Here is a 12861-nt window from a genome sequence, read left to right on the forward strand (position 1 = left end):
GCCACAGACAACACCCACGCGAACGACCGTGGCTGGGTGCTAATAAAGTTCTACTTACCGACACTGCAATTTAAAGTTCATGTGATTTTCATGTGCCACAAAATTTATTTTTCCCAACCTTTAAAAAATGTAAAAACCAGAGTCGTCTGGGTGGCTCAGTCAGTTAAGTGTCCAACTCTTGATTTTGGCTCAAGTCGTGATCCCAGGGTTGTGGGATCAAGCCCCTCCACATTAAGTGTGGAGACTGCTTAAGATCCTCTCTCTCTCTCCTTCTACCCCTCTCTTCTGTTCACACACCCTCTCTCTCTCTAAAAAAAAAAAAAAAAAAAAAAAAAAAAAAGGTAAAAACCATTCTTAACTCACAGGCCATTAAAAAAAAAAAGGATACAGACACATGAATGATGGCAGACCAGCCTTGGCCCCCGGATCACAGTTTAGCAACCCTGCTTTAAAGAATCCGAACACATCAGTCCTCCCCCAAAACCCCCAAAATCGCAAGCTTCCCCCTTTCCACTGTTCTCACTACAGTCAAAATTCATCTCTCGTCAGAATCAAATCTCAAAAGCACGATGCCAAGTCACAGAGGCCAAGAAAAGGCGAAACGGACACAGACGTGGAAAAATAAACCACTGGCTGCAGTGTCCCGCAACGGCGCCGTGCATGCAATGACAGCACTGCCACCAGGCCTGCGGGGGCCGGGCCACTGTGGAAGGGGGCTGCAGCGACAACGACCCACATGGGAAACCAGAGCTGGACCCTCCCCTATAACCACACAAAGAAGGTAACTGCAGATGCATCTAGGAATGTATGTTAACCAAACCTATAAAGCTCTGGAAGAAAGTATACGGGGGACATCTTACACTCTCAGGCAAAGAAAGATTTTGTATATGAGGCCTCATTAAGAACCTTATGAAAAACCTTACCCAAAACAGTGATGTCTGAGCACAGAACTCAGGAAGGTAAGGAAGCCCTGGGCACCTTCCTGGGAGAAGAGCGCGGGGGAAGGGAAAGGCGTTTCTGGAGGGCTCGCGGAGAAGCAGCCCAACGAGGGCGTGGAAAGGTCACGTGAGTCCGAGGCAACGTGGAACCAAACTGCACAGGCCAGAAGGACTTGGGCTCTTATCCTGATGTGAAGCCACAGAGGATTCTGAGTGCCTTCATTTTGAGGGACCCCTCTGGCTGCTCTATAACGAACTGACCACAGGGGAGGACGAGAAGACACCAGGAGACCAGGCAGGACACTATTCTTGGAAACGACCGTGGCAGCAGCAGGCACAGTGAGCAGAGATCAGATTCTGGATACATTCTGAAGAAACGGCCAACGAGGCCTGACGGGAAAAACTGTCAGAGGGCTATCTGAGAAAGGGGATTCCAGGAGCACTCCAGAACTTTGGTCTGAGCACCATCAGGAAAGGTGTATTTGCTGCTTACTGAAATGGAGATGGCCGGGAAGGCACCTGGAGGGGAGGGGACTCAGTCCAGGCAGGGATCCGTGAAGCGGGAGGTACCCACCCCAAACAATGAAACGTGCAAGAGGCAGACAAATGCACAAGTGTGACGTTCAGAAGGCAAGTTCGGCCAGAGACAAACATGACAGCCACCAGCAGATGGAGAGTTATTAAAGCACAAGACCGAGCGAAGTCACTCGAGACTACAGGTAGAAGAGGGAAGAGGTCTGAGGACTGAGCCCTGGGACCTGAGGAGGCGGCAATTCAGACGAGGGCGGGGACACAGAAGCTGAGTGAAGAAAGGGTCAGAGGCAGCTGACAGGTCAAGTGAGCTAAGAATTTAAGAGGAAGACCACTGGCCTTAGCAGTGGATTAGAATGGGTTCAAGAGAAAAACATTGCAGTAGGTGAATATAAAACACTCTCTGGAGTTATCAACAGCAGCAGAAAACTGGGATCATGGCTCAAAGAGACAGAGTTTCCTATGAATGGGAAAAACTTATAGCAGATATATAAACTGATGAAAATAATCCAACAGAAAGGGTAAAACTGATTACTTAAGGGGGGGGGTGGATTACTGCAGCAGCGGATGCAAAAGAGAGTGATGTTTAGTGCAGACCTGAGGGGGGTCGCATCAGGGCAGGAGGCTCATCCACAGCCACAGAAGGCAGGGCAGGTTATGGGCACGGACACAGGCAGGTGGGAGAGCGGGTGATAGGAGCCCCTGGGAATTATCTTCCGGTGACTCCATCTGTCTCAGTGAAACAGGAAACCGGGAATGAGGACGAGGGAGAGGCAACGGAAACAAGGACCGCGAAAGGCGCGCAAGGTTGGGCGGGGGCAGGAGACTATGGCCGAGGGAAACACAGGAGCACCGCCAGGCAGCGCTAAGTTGGGCCGGTGATCAGTTTAAAGACAGCCCCGTGAGCAGGGTCGTGTAGTAATCACCACCGTGATGTGAGACCAGCGAGCATGGCTGGAAGTTCTTCTCCAGCCTCGTTGGGTGCAGACACCAAGGACAGGGCAGGTGGGCTTTAACCAGAGCTGAGGCTGTCCCAGGAAAGCATGAGGCATGAGAAGTAGCAGATCAAGAGACTGTAGGTCCTGGTGGGGCTGAAGACTGTTGGGGTAGGTGACCTAGAGAGAGCCAGAGCAGACCTCCCGAAATTGAGATCGTGACGGGAAGGCAGCTACCATCAATGAAAGGCCTAGGGGAGCGCTGGTTGGATGGGGTGCGGGTCAAGCTCAGCAAAGAAGAGGAAGTCAAGGAACGAGAAGGGCGGAGTAACGCAATGACAACCTATGCGGATACTGAAATAACCAAGACCTAAGATAGGACAAGCAGCACAGTTAACAGTGAGCCAGAGCGAAGTCTGCAAGGAACGAGCACGGACATGACCCACAGAACTCTGCTAACGGCAGAAGTGACCCATGGGCAGCCTACGCCGACGGTGTGAGACGGAAAGCCGGAGGGGTCACAGGGGAAAGGTCTGGAAGCAGCAACGACGATCAAGGTGAATGCCCACGACACCTTCAAGCCCAGCGGCACGGGATAGAGAGAAAACAGCCTCCCATTTGGAAGACCTTCTGGAAAGGCATTCCTCAGAGGTGAGCCGTATTTCACTTAGATCAAGAAGATGAATGTTCAAGGAAATGAGCACACAGAGAATTTTGCTAAGGGTGTATGGGAAGGGTTTTCAGGGCTGAGGGGTCGGAAAAGGAGTCATGACAAAGCCTTCAGGGAAGCAGGGAATGAGAGAAAACCTAGTTTACCGTACAAATTAGAAAATCAGCTTGTGAATGTCTACCAAACTCCCGGCCGAGATTTTATTTTCAGTGGCTCCGAAACCACAAGTCACTACGGGGACAATTGATGTCTCTGCGCCACGGAGCGTTTCCATCACATAACGGTCTATCTTACCATCTGTCTTCTTTAATGACTTTTGATAAAGCTGCACAATGTTCTCAGGGAGGACGAGAGCCCCTGACACTTCACCGTGCCCGTTAAAACCAGGCACTTGACGAAGCCCCACGCCATGAACTGCTCACGGGCTACGAGAGCGCCGCTTGCTTCCGAGCGGTCTTCTTAGCCCAACGAGACTTGTCCAGGCCTGCGGCCGTCAGACAGGTTGACTCAGCGTGGTCGGGCCCAGGGTTCCCGTCCCTCCGAGTAAGCTTCCTTGCCCACAGTCCAGGGACGGCTACAAAAGACTAGAAGAAGCAGCAGCTGAGAAATCCTGCCTGAGGGCACTGGTGGTCACAGCTCTGACCTTATTTACTTTGACTGGCTGGCTCGAACTTCTTCCTGTCTGTTTTGTCCATTTAAGATAATTGAATGTGAGGGGTGGCTCACACTGACCACATCTGTATTTTGAAGCTGAGTCAGAACACCTTACCAAATAGTTCCATGTGGTATTCCAGCTCATGGCCTAGGTAAAAATAAAGGAAGCTGTCATCATACTCTGAAAGTGCTTTTTATAGTGGAACTTAATTGATGTTCTCTCTCAACAAAGCTGATCTGAATCATGGTTGAGTCAAGATGCCATATGGCAACCTTCGCTAAGCTGAGGACTCGTGTGGGTTTTTTTGGGTTTTTCGTTTTGTTTCATTTTTTGTTTTTGTTTTTGGTGCGGCCCAAGATCCCTGCCGGCCGGAGGCTCAGTAATGTTTGGGAAAAACCTATGTGAGTACGTGCATACACAGGCGGATAGGTTTATTTGGAGTTATGCAGTGTGGTGACCTCTGAAGTGCTCATTCTATTCCCTTTCTTTGCGAAAGTTAGTCAACGTGTTTATACAAGCAACTGGGAATACCAAGACCTTTTTTACCTCCTGAAATCATAGTCATCTGTCACATTTGCTAGTTTTCCTATGCCTTCCTTACAGGAGTCTTTCCTCTGTGGTCTCTCTCTGTATCTTATGACTCAAGCAAATGAACTATTCAAGGAAGTAATAAGAATACCATCAGGTGCTCATTATGTGCTTGGCCTTAAAGCAGGTTCTGAGAACACAGAGGTAAACAAGAAGCCCGCCCTCGGGCTGCTCTCACCCTAGTGGGACTGGCAGGTGACTAAGTGATCGTAACGCCGCATGACGATTTTTCAAAGAGGGAAGCAGAGTGCCAAAGGGAACAGAGGGCAGGAGGCTCCCCGAAGATGAAGACAGGCTTTCATCAGGAGGTGAAACGGTAATTAACCTTGAAGGAAAATGAGATGCGTGCGTGGCGCAAGTGAAAGGCACACGCACGCACTCGCGCTTATAAACTCGGTGTCACAGCAACTGAGCTATTCCCACTGCGGGTGTCGAACACACGGCTTACGCGGTACCTACAGCTGCGGTGCTAAACACCAGCGTGTGTGAAGTGACCAAATAATTGAAAGGTCAGCAAACCAAATTAAAAGCTTTTCCGTAGCCAGAACAATCATTACTGACCGGCTCTCAGTGCCAGGAAGTGACCTTCTCGTCTCAGCCACTGGCTCCTCGCTGCCAAGCCCTCGAAATGGACCAGGAGCTGTGTTAGAAAATGCTGGACAAGAAGACAGTCCCTCAACAAGGTCGCAGTCCAGCAGGGAGAAAGACATACAGAGGCTAATGGAAAGTGCTGTGAAGGAGCTCACGCCAGAAGCCTCTCTCCTCCATTCCAAGCAACGTAATCACAATTATTTTTAAAATATATAAACACACGGCCGACTTTAAAACAAGACACGTATCTCCATACCCAAGGCCCGAATGGAAACACTCAGCCATGATCAGGTCTAAGACCAAGGAGTGAAACAGGTTCGAGGATCAGCAAAAAGCCCGCCTGATGGGAACCAAAACGCGATGCCCCTGCATTACGTGGCAACGAGTGGCAGTGAGAGAGCCAACACGTGAAACTCCGCGCTAGGACAGGCCTCCCCTGCGTCTGAAGATGGAAGAGTACAGTGTGAACTGCCAAAAGTCCAAGGCAATCCAAATGTCCACCAGCAAGAAAAAAGGGAGATAAGTTCTGTACTCTTGTGACGGCACACTTCACAACAGCTGACGCTAATGGCCCAGCTCTCCACGCGGGACAGCTGGCGGCACTCATGAACTCAGAAACAACTCAAACAGAAGTACGAAATGCAAACGAGAGCATATAATGTTCATGGAGTAAAGAGGGAAGAACAGGACTGGAAGCTGAAACAAAGACCCGCCCCCGAGCACGATCCCCGCCTCGTGGTGTTCACGCTGTCCTCCCGGGGCCATTACAACACGCGACAGAAAGGCTGGTCATCTCCGAGATCATAAAGACGCTCCGGCGTCCACCTCGAGCACGCTCTCTTGGATCCCGCGTGGAACAAGCCAGCCGCCAGGGCGTGCGCAGCCCTAGGGAAGAGTCCACGTGGCAAGGACCCGAGGTGTCGGGCGCAAAGCCTTGCGTGAGCTTCAGATCAGGGCTCCAGCCCCAGTCGGGCCTTCGGCGGCTGGCTGACCGGGTGGACAGCCTGACTGCCACCTCATGAAAGCCTGAGCCAGGTCCACCCAGCCGAGCAACTCCCGCCCCTCACAAACCCTGTGAAATAATAAACGTCTGTGGCTTTCAGCTGCTAATTTGTGGGTAATGTGTTCTCACCCAGAGGATATTAACAGTATCAGTCATGTTCTGGACTTGGCGAGAACACGACAAAATTTTAACATTTGTTGATTCTGCAAGTCAATTACATGGGTACTTATTAGATCATCTGTTACACCACCTTCCATGAAGGCATTCACATTATTATGTATTTGTGGTTTTGATTTGTCAAGAGTTTAAAAACAAGCAAACCAACAAAAATACACGGATGAAAACTAATAAAAAGCTTCAATTTCCTTCTCCAAAGAGCACACGAGTATGGTTGCTCTAAACGTTGGTTCCTACGGCTGTCACGCCATGCAAAGACATCGAAATCCTTCTGCCCAAGTCACAACACTGTTATTGGCAAGTATTTACTTTTTGTTTTGGATGTTCTTATAGCTTCTTAAAATTATTTACTATTGCTAACGTAACTTTCTACCAAGGAATTAAAATGTTGGCACGAAATCACTGCCCACATCTTGGATCTGAAAAACCATCTTTCTTCCACTGTGTTTCTTGTCCTTACACCTACTTCGTATTCCAAAGTTTCAGAGGCAGTTCCAAAAGCCTATTGAAACTAGAACCTGACTGCAGAACTGCAATGAATTTAAAGCCTCCCCAAGCACGATTGTGAATTACACAAAATTCTCAGGAGTTACCACACAGTTCTTTTCATTTTTCACTCTTGACTCTGACCAGAGCCTGCAATGATAATAACGGTGTTTGCTGGGCACCAGCCATGCACCACGCACCGTTCCGAACTCCACATACAGAACACTCCTAACACCTACCTCCCCCCTACAGGGGAAGCATAATTATTACACCCATTTTCTGCTGCGGGAGGGTGAGGAGAACTGTAGTAACTTACAATTCTACGTTATTTTAATGAGTTGTGACAAATGCGTGCCCCCGGGCACCCAATCATACCCCCACCTAAAGACAGCACATTTCCTTTGCTCCAGAGAGTTCCTTTGCTCCTCACGTTCCTTTCTAGTCAATCCCCAACCTCTTTTGACAAACACTGTTCAGATCTGTGTCACCACTGATTAGCCTTGCCAACTGTAGAACTTCACAAAAATAAAATTACACAGGACATACTTTGTGCCTGGCTTCTTTCACTCGGTATGCCACAGAGATCCACCCATAGTGTTGTGTGTATCGGTGGTCTTTTCATTCAAAATACCACATAGTTTTAGCCATTCTCCCGCTGGTGGACATCTGGCATGTCTCTAGAGTTTGGCTATCGTCAATAAAGCTTCCGTAAGGATTTTTTTTACAAGTCTTTCGTAGATGTACGTTCTTGGATCTCTTAGGCAAATTCCTGGACTCATGGGTTAAACTTTACAAAAAACTGCCAAAATGTTTCCCAAAGCAGGTGTACCGTTTACACTCCCTGCAGCAAGTCGTGAGAGTTCCAGATGCTCCACATCCTTGCCAAAATTTGGTGCTGGCGGTCATTTTAATTTTAGCCATTCTAATGGGTATGCAGACGTATCTCATTATGGTTTTGTTTATAAAAGCTTTATTGAAATGTAATTACCATAGCATACAATTTGATGGATTTTTGTATATTACATTGTTAATTTTTTCATTGCAGTAAAATATGCAGCACCCCCTCCCCCCCACCGCCTTATCCACAAGTTCACTTTCAACAGTTCCAGCGACGGCAGTCAACCTCAGTCCAGAGGCAGGAGCCTGCTTTCTGATACACCATCAGCAGGTCAACAGCAGCCTAGCGCCGCGTCACAATGCCTACGTCATACACCTCCCTTCACGTCATCATGCAGGCGTTGTATCATCTCACATCATCACAAGTAGGGTGAATACAGCACAGCAAGACCGCCTGAGAGAGAGAGAGACACCACGTTCACAGAACTTTTATTACAGTGTGCTACTACTGTTCTATTTTGCTGTTAGTTTTTGCCATTAATTTCTTACTATGCCTAATCTATGTTAAATATTATCATAGATTGTAGTACGAATAGGAAAAAAACATAGTATATACAGAATTCAGGAGTATCTACAGTTTCGGGAATCCACCAATGGTCTTGGGACGTGTCCCCCACGGATAAGGGGGAAACTACTGTGTATCTAACATAAATGTTGCCGTTTTGAGCATTTTTAAATATAAAATTCACTGGTCTGAATTATATTCAGTGTTGCACAACCACCACCACTATCTAATTCCAAACTTTTGAACACCCCAAATAGAAACTCTAGAACCATTAAGCAGTAACTCCCCCCCCACCCCACCCCCTGCTGGTAACCTCTAATGTGCTTTCTGCCTCCAATTTGCCTAATTCTAAGTACTTCATGTAAGCGGCATCGTACAATAGTTGTCCTTTTATGTCTGGCTTCCTGCACTTAGCAGGTTTTCAAGGTTCATCCAGGTGGTACCACGTATCGGCACTTTGTTCGGCACTTTGTTCCCTTCCCTTTTACGGCTAAACACCATTGCAACGGACGGACGGACCACATTTTGTTTCTCCATTCTTCTGCCGATAGACGCTCGGGCTGTCTCCACCTTTCGGCTATTTTGAGTCGTGCTACCCCGAACGCTGGCTCACAAGCATCTGTTGGCGCCCCAGCCTTCAGTTCTGTGACACGTGCCTCTGAGCGGGACCGCGGAGTCGCATTAGCTCGTCGAGGAGCCACCAAACTCTGCCACGGCAGTGCTACCATTTGGCAGTCCCACTGACACCACCCAAGTGCTCCAATTTCTCCCCGTGCTCCCCAGCACTTCCCTTCCTCCGCCGCCTGTCACTGCCATCCTAAAGAATATAAAGCAGGATCTCATTTCAGTTTGCATTTCCCTAACGACTACTGACACGGAGTACTTCATCAGGCTTGCTGGCCATTGATGTATCTTCTCTGACGAAGCATAGAACTTTTTCACCCAATTTGTTAATTGGGTTGTCTTGTTACTCCCGGGTTGTAGGAGCACTTCATAATTTCCGAAACAAGTCTTCTGTCAGAAATATGTATTGCAAGTCTTTTCTCTCCGTTTATGGCTTGCCTTTTCATTTTCTTAATGGTGTCTTTTGAGAAGTAGCTTTTAATTTTGATAAAGTCAATTTTTCCTTGCATGGTTAGTATCCTCTGTGCGCTGGATAAGAAATGTCTGCCTACACTCCAGCTCACAAAGATATTCTCCCATGTTTTCTTCTCAGCACTTTATAGTTTGAACTTTTATGCGGAGGTCTAACTCACGTTGGAATATTTTTTGGTGGATGGTGCAATGTGTGAGCCGAAGTTCATTTTATTCCAATCAGATATCAAGTTATCCCACCATCATTATTAAAAGAAATCGTTTTTAAACTGATTTTGGTTTTGAGTTCTCAAATATTCTTCAAAGGGAACATATCTGGAAACGGCCTCCATTTTTCAAACGCATTTAGCACTCAATAAAATGGGACCAAAGTACTGAACACAAGAAACTGACAAAAGGAAGTTATCAGGACAAAAAAAGGGGGGGGGGGGGGGAGTTATCAGGCAAGTTATCTTTCAAATAACTATAATTAATACGTTCAAGAAAGTAAGCAACAAAATGAATCTCTTAAAAAACTCAAAGAAAAATTCTGCAATACAATCACTCAAAAACATAGTATCTGAAACTAAAAACACAGCAGATAACAGCAGACTAGACATAGCAGAAGAGAGGATCAGAAAGCTAGAAGGTAGATTAACAGAAAATGTTCAAAAAGAAGCTCTGAGAATGGACAACACAGAAAGGAGCCTCTGATACATATAAAATACAGGGAAAGGTCTAACCCACATGTAAGTGGAGTCCTAGAAGGAAAAGAATGGGGAAGAAGCAAAAAACATCTGTCAAGCGCCTGTAACTACCAGATTTCGTGTTCCTTGCTAGGGATAAGTGACTGTGACATGCTCACTTCCGTCAAGAAGCTTATCAAATGGAAGCACAATGAGGTAGGAGTCTAAGGTGAAAATTTTATAGAAAAAAAGTACCCAAATGTAACATTACTTCAGGAATACTCAAAAACCAGAACATAATCTTCTCTGTAGAAAAGCATACAGAGCAACCATCTCCAACAGAACTTTCTACAATGATGGATATATTCCACAGCTACGGTGTCCAATAAGGCAGCCACTTGTCACAAGTGGCTACTGAGTACTTAAAATGCAGCCAGTGCAGGAACAAAATTATTCATTTTACTTATTTCTAATTAAACAGCCACACACTGCTAATGGCTACTTAATGGACAGTGGTATAGGTATAGGGCAGGACAACAAATTTCATATGACTGCACATGTTAACAGGGAGGTCTGGCTACATCATAAAGAGAGATGATGTAGAGATACACCATGAAGGTAACTAAAGGGTTGGAAAACCTCCAGCAAAAACCCAAAAATAGAATTTTTAATGTATTTTTATCTTTGTTTCAGAAAGGATTTAGTATGACTTACAAAGACTCCCAGCACAGCAAGAAAAATCACAATAGATGTTAAAAACGCAAATACAGGGGCGCCTGGGTGGCGCAGTCGGTTAAGCGTCCGACTTCAACCAGGTCACGATCTCACGGTCCGTGAGTTCGAGCCCCTCGTCGGGCTCTGGGCTGATGGCTCAGAGCCTGGAGCCTGTTTCCGATTCTGTGTCTCCCTCTCTCTCTGCCCCTCGCCCGTTCATGCTCTGTGTCTCTGTCCCAAAAATAAATAAACGTTGAAAAAAAAAATTTAAAAAAAAAAATAAAAATGCAAATACATACATTAAACAAAAGATATAAAACAACTTTAACACATAAGAAAAGGAATTACCTTCCACAAAGAAATAGCTGAGTATCTTAACACTGGTATTTATGACCCTACGCATTTTTTTATGGACTTTTGTGATTAAGATACTATTCAAGAAGTGGGTTACAGAATCCAGAGCATGAAGAATTTAGATTGGTATATTAACCATCTATTGCTATATAACAAAGTACCCCCAAATTGAACAGTTTAAAACAGTAACACTTGTGGTCTTGCGCAGGTCTGAGGGTCAGGAATCTGCAAGTGTGCGAGTGGGGTGGCTCTGGCTTAGGGTCTCACGAGGTTGTGCAGGTGTCTGAAGGCTTCCCGTGGACCAAGCGTCCGCTTCCAACACAGTTCATCACATTCCTCACCACGCAGATCTCTCCGCATAGATGCTTGAGTGTCCTCACGACATGGCAGGTGATTCTGTCAGTGATTAAGAGAGAGTGCAAAGAGGGAGCTGCGCTGCCTTTTAGGACCTAACCGCAAGTCGCACGCCTTCAAGTCTGCCATAATCTATGACAACAACAGCACGTCCCTAAACTCAGCCCACATGCAAGGAGAGAGGAATTCACCTCCTCCTCCGGCAGGACAGAGTTGCAAAGAATTTGTGAGCACATCCAAAACCACTGCGATGTGATAGGAGGACTTCTGTTCACTTGGGGGTTGCCAGAAGTTGTAATGAGATCCTGGGATCCCTCTCCCTGGAAACCCCAAAATCAGAATAAATTATAACCTTTTTGAAAGAGCTGCAACTGCTTTCTCAAACGCAAGACATTAAGCACAATCGGGTTCTTGGTCACTTACAGCCCCATCGCTTTTGAACAGCAGCTATAAAATAAACGACATAAAATACCGTGCTGTGCAGATAATATTACAGACCCTCATGGTAATCCTGCAAAGTGAGAGGCTTGATCCCCACTTTGCAGATGAGAAGTAAGTCCAGGGAGATAAGCCATGATCCTTGTCTGGGTCTACCTGGTTCCCAAGGTTTTCTTCTTCCGCTATAGGATACTTCTCTTACTCCAGCCACCGCAGAGGCTGGTGTCATGGCAACAAACGTACGGGAAGTACCACAAAATACGCTACACCAGCTCAGATCTCCACCTTGTGTTCCATCAATTACATTCTCACTCTCCTCCGTCCGTGTTTGTTTTGCCTGGTGTTTCCCACTGGCTGCTCGGAGGCCTCCATTTGCTTCACTTTACGTCCCATCCTCCCTCCGGGCCCGTCGGCATCGGAGGAGCGACCGGTAACTCGCTCAAAGACACACGGAAGCAGCAGCGACAGAAGCAGAACCAAGAGCCTGTCCCTACAAACCCTCAAGGAGGGCTCTCTGCACCACCACGCATTTCGGCCTCCCCCTCCCAAGACCTGCTCACCAGACTCTGCCTGGAACAGGACCACGGACCCAGGAAAGCTGGCGCCAAATGTGGGAAGCTTCTTCCTCTGCTCGTTCTCCCCCAACAATCCAGTTGGACCCCGAGACCTGTCCGTTCAAACGTGTAGGTATTTTTCAGCGCTCATCCCATCCATCCCCATAAACAAGGTCCTAATTCAGATTAGCCGTTCTTTGACTCGGGTTCCACATCAGCTTCTTAAAAGTCCCTTGCCTCTAGCCTCACCCTCTCTGATTTATTCCCCACACAGCAGAGAGTTCAGTCTAATGCCCAGGTCTTAGCTTGCCATTCCCTTAAAAGAACCTTCAATAGCTCCCCATCAACTCCCCTCACAACAGTGCAGAGGGCCTCGTAAACTGACCCAGAGCCTTGGATTTCATCCTACAGGTTATAAAAAGGGATCTGATTTTTTTTTTTTAGTTTTTTTAAGGCTTATTTATTTTTGAGAGAGAGACAGAGGGTGAGTGGGGGAGGGACAGAGAAAGCAGGGAGACACAGAACCCGAAGCAGGCTCCAGGCTCCGAGCTGTCAGCACAGAGCCCGACGCGGGGCTCGAACTCACAGACCGCGAGATCATGACCTGAGCCGAAGTCGGACGCCCAACCGACTGGGCCACGCAGGCGCCCGAAAAGGGATCTGATGTTTGAATGTCTCCTCTGTACCAGACACCTTACCTATGCTACCGCA

Source organism: Herpailurus yagouaroundi, unplaced genomic scaffold (genome assembly GCF_014898765.1).
Source record: "Herpailurus yagouaroundi ecotype Mexico unplaced genomic scaffold, PumYag 182, whole genome shotgun sequence".
Classification (NCBI taxonomy): Eukaryota; Metazoa; Chordata; class Mammalia; order Carnivora; family Felidae; genus Herpailurus; species Herpailurus yagouaroundi.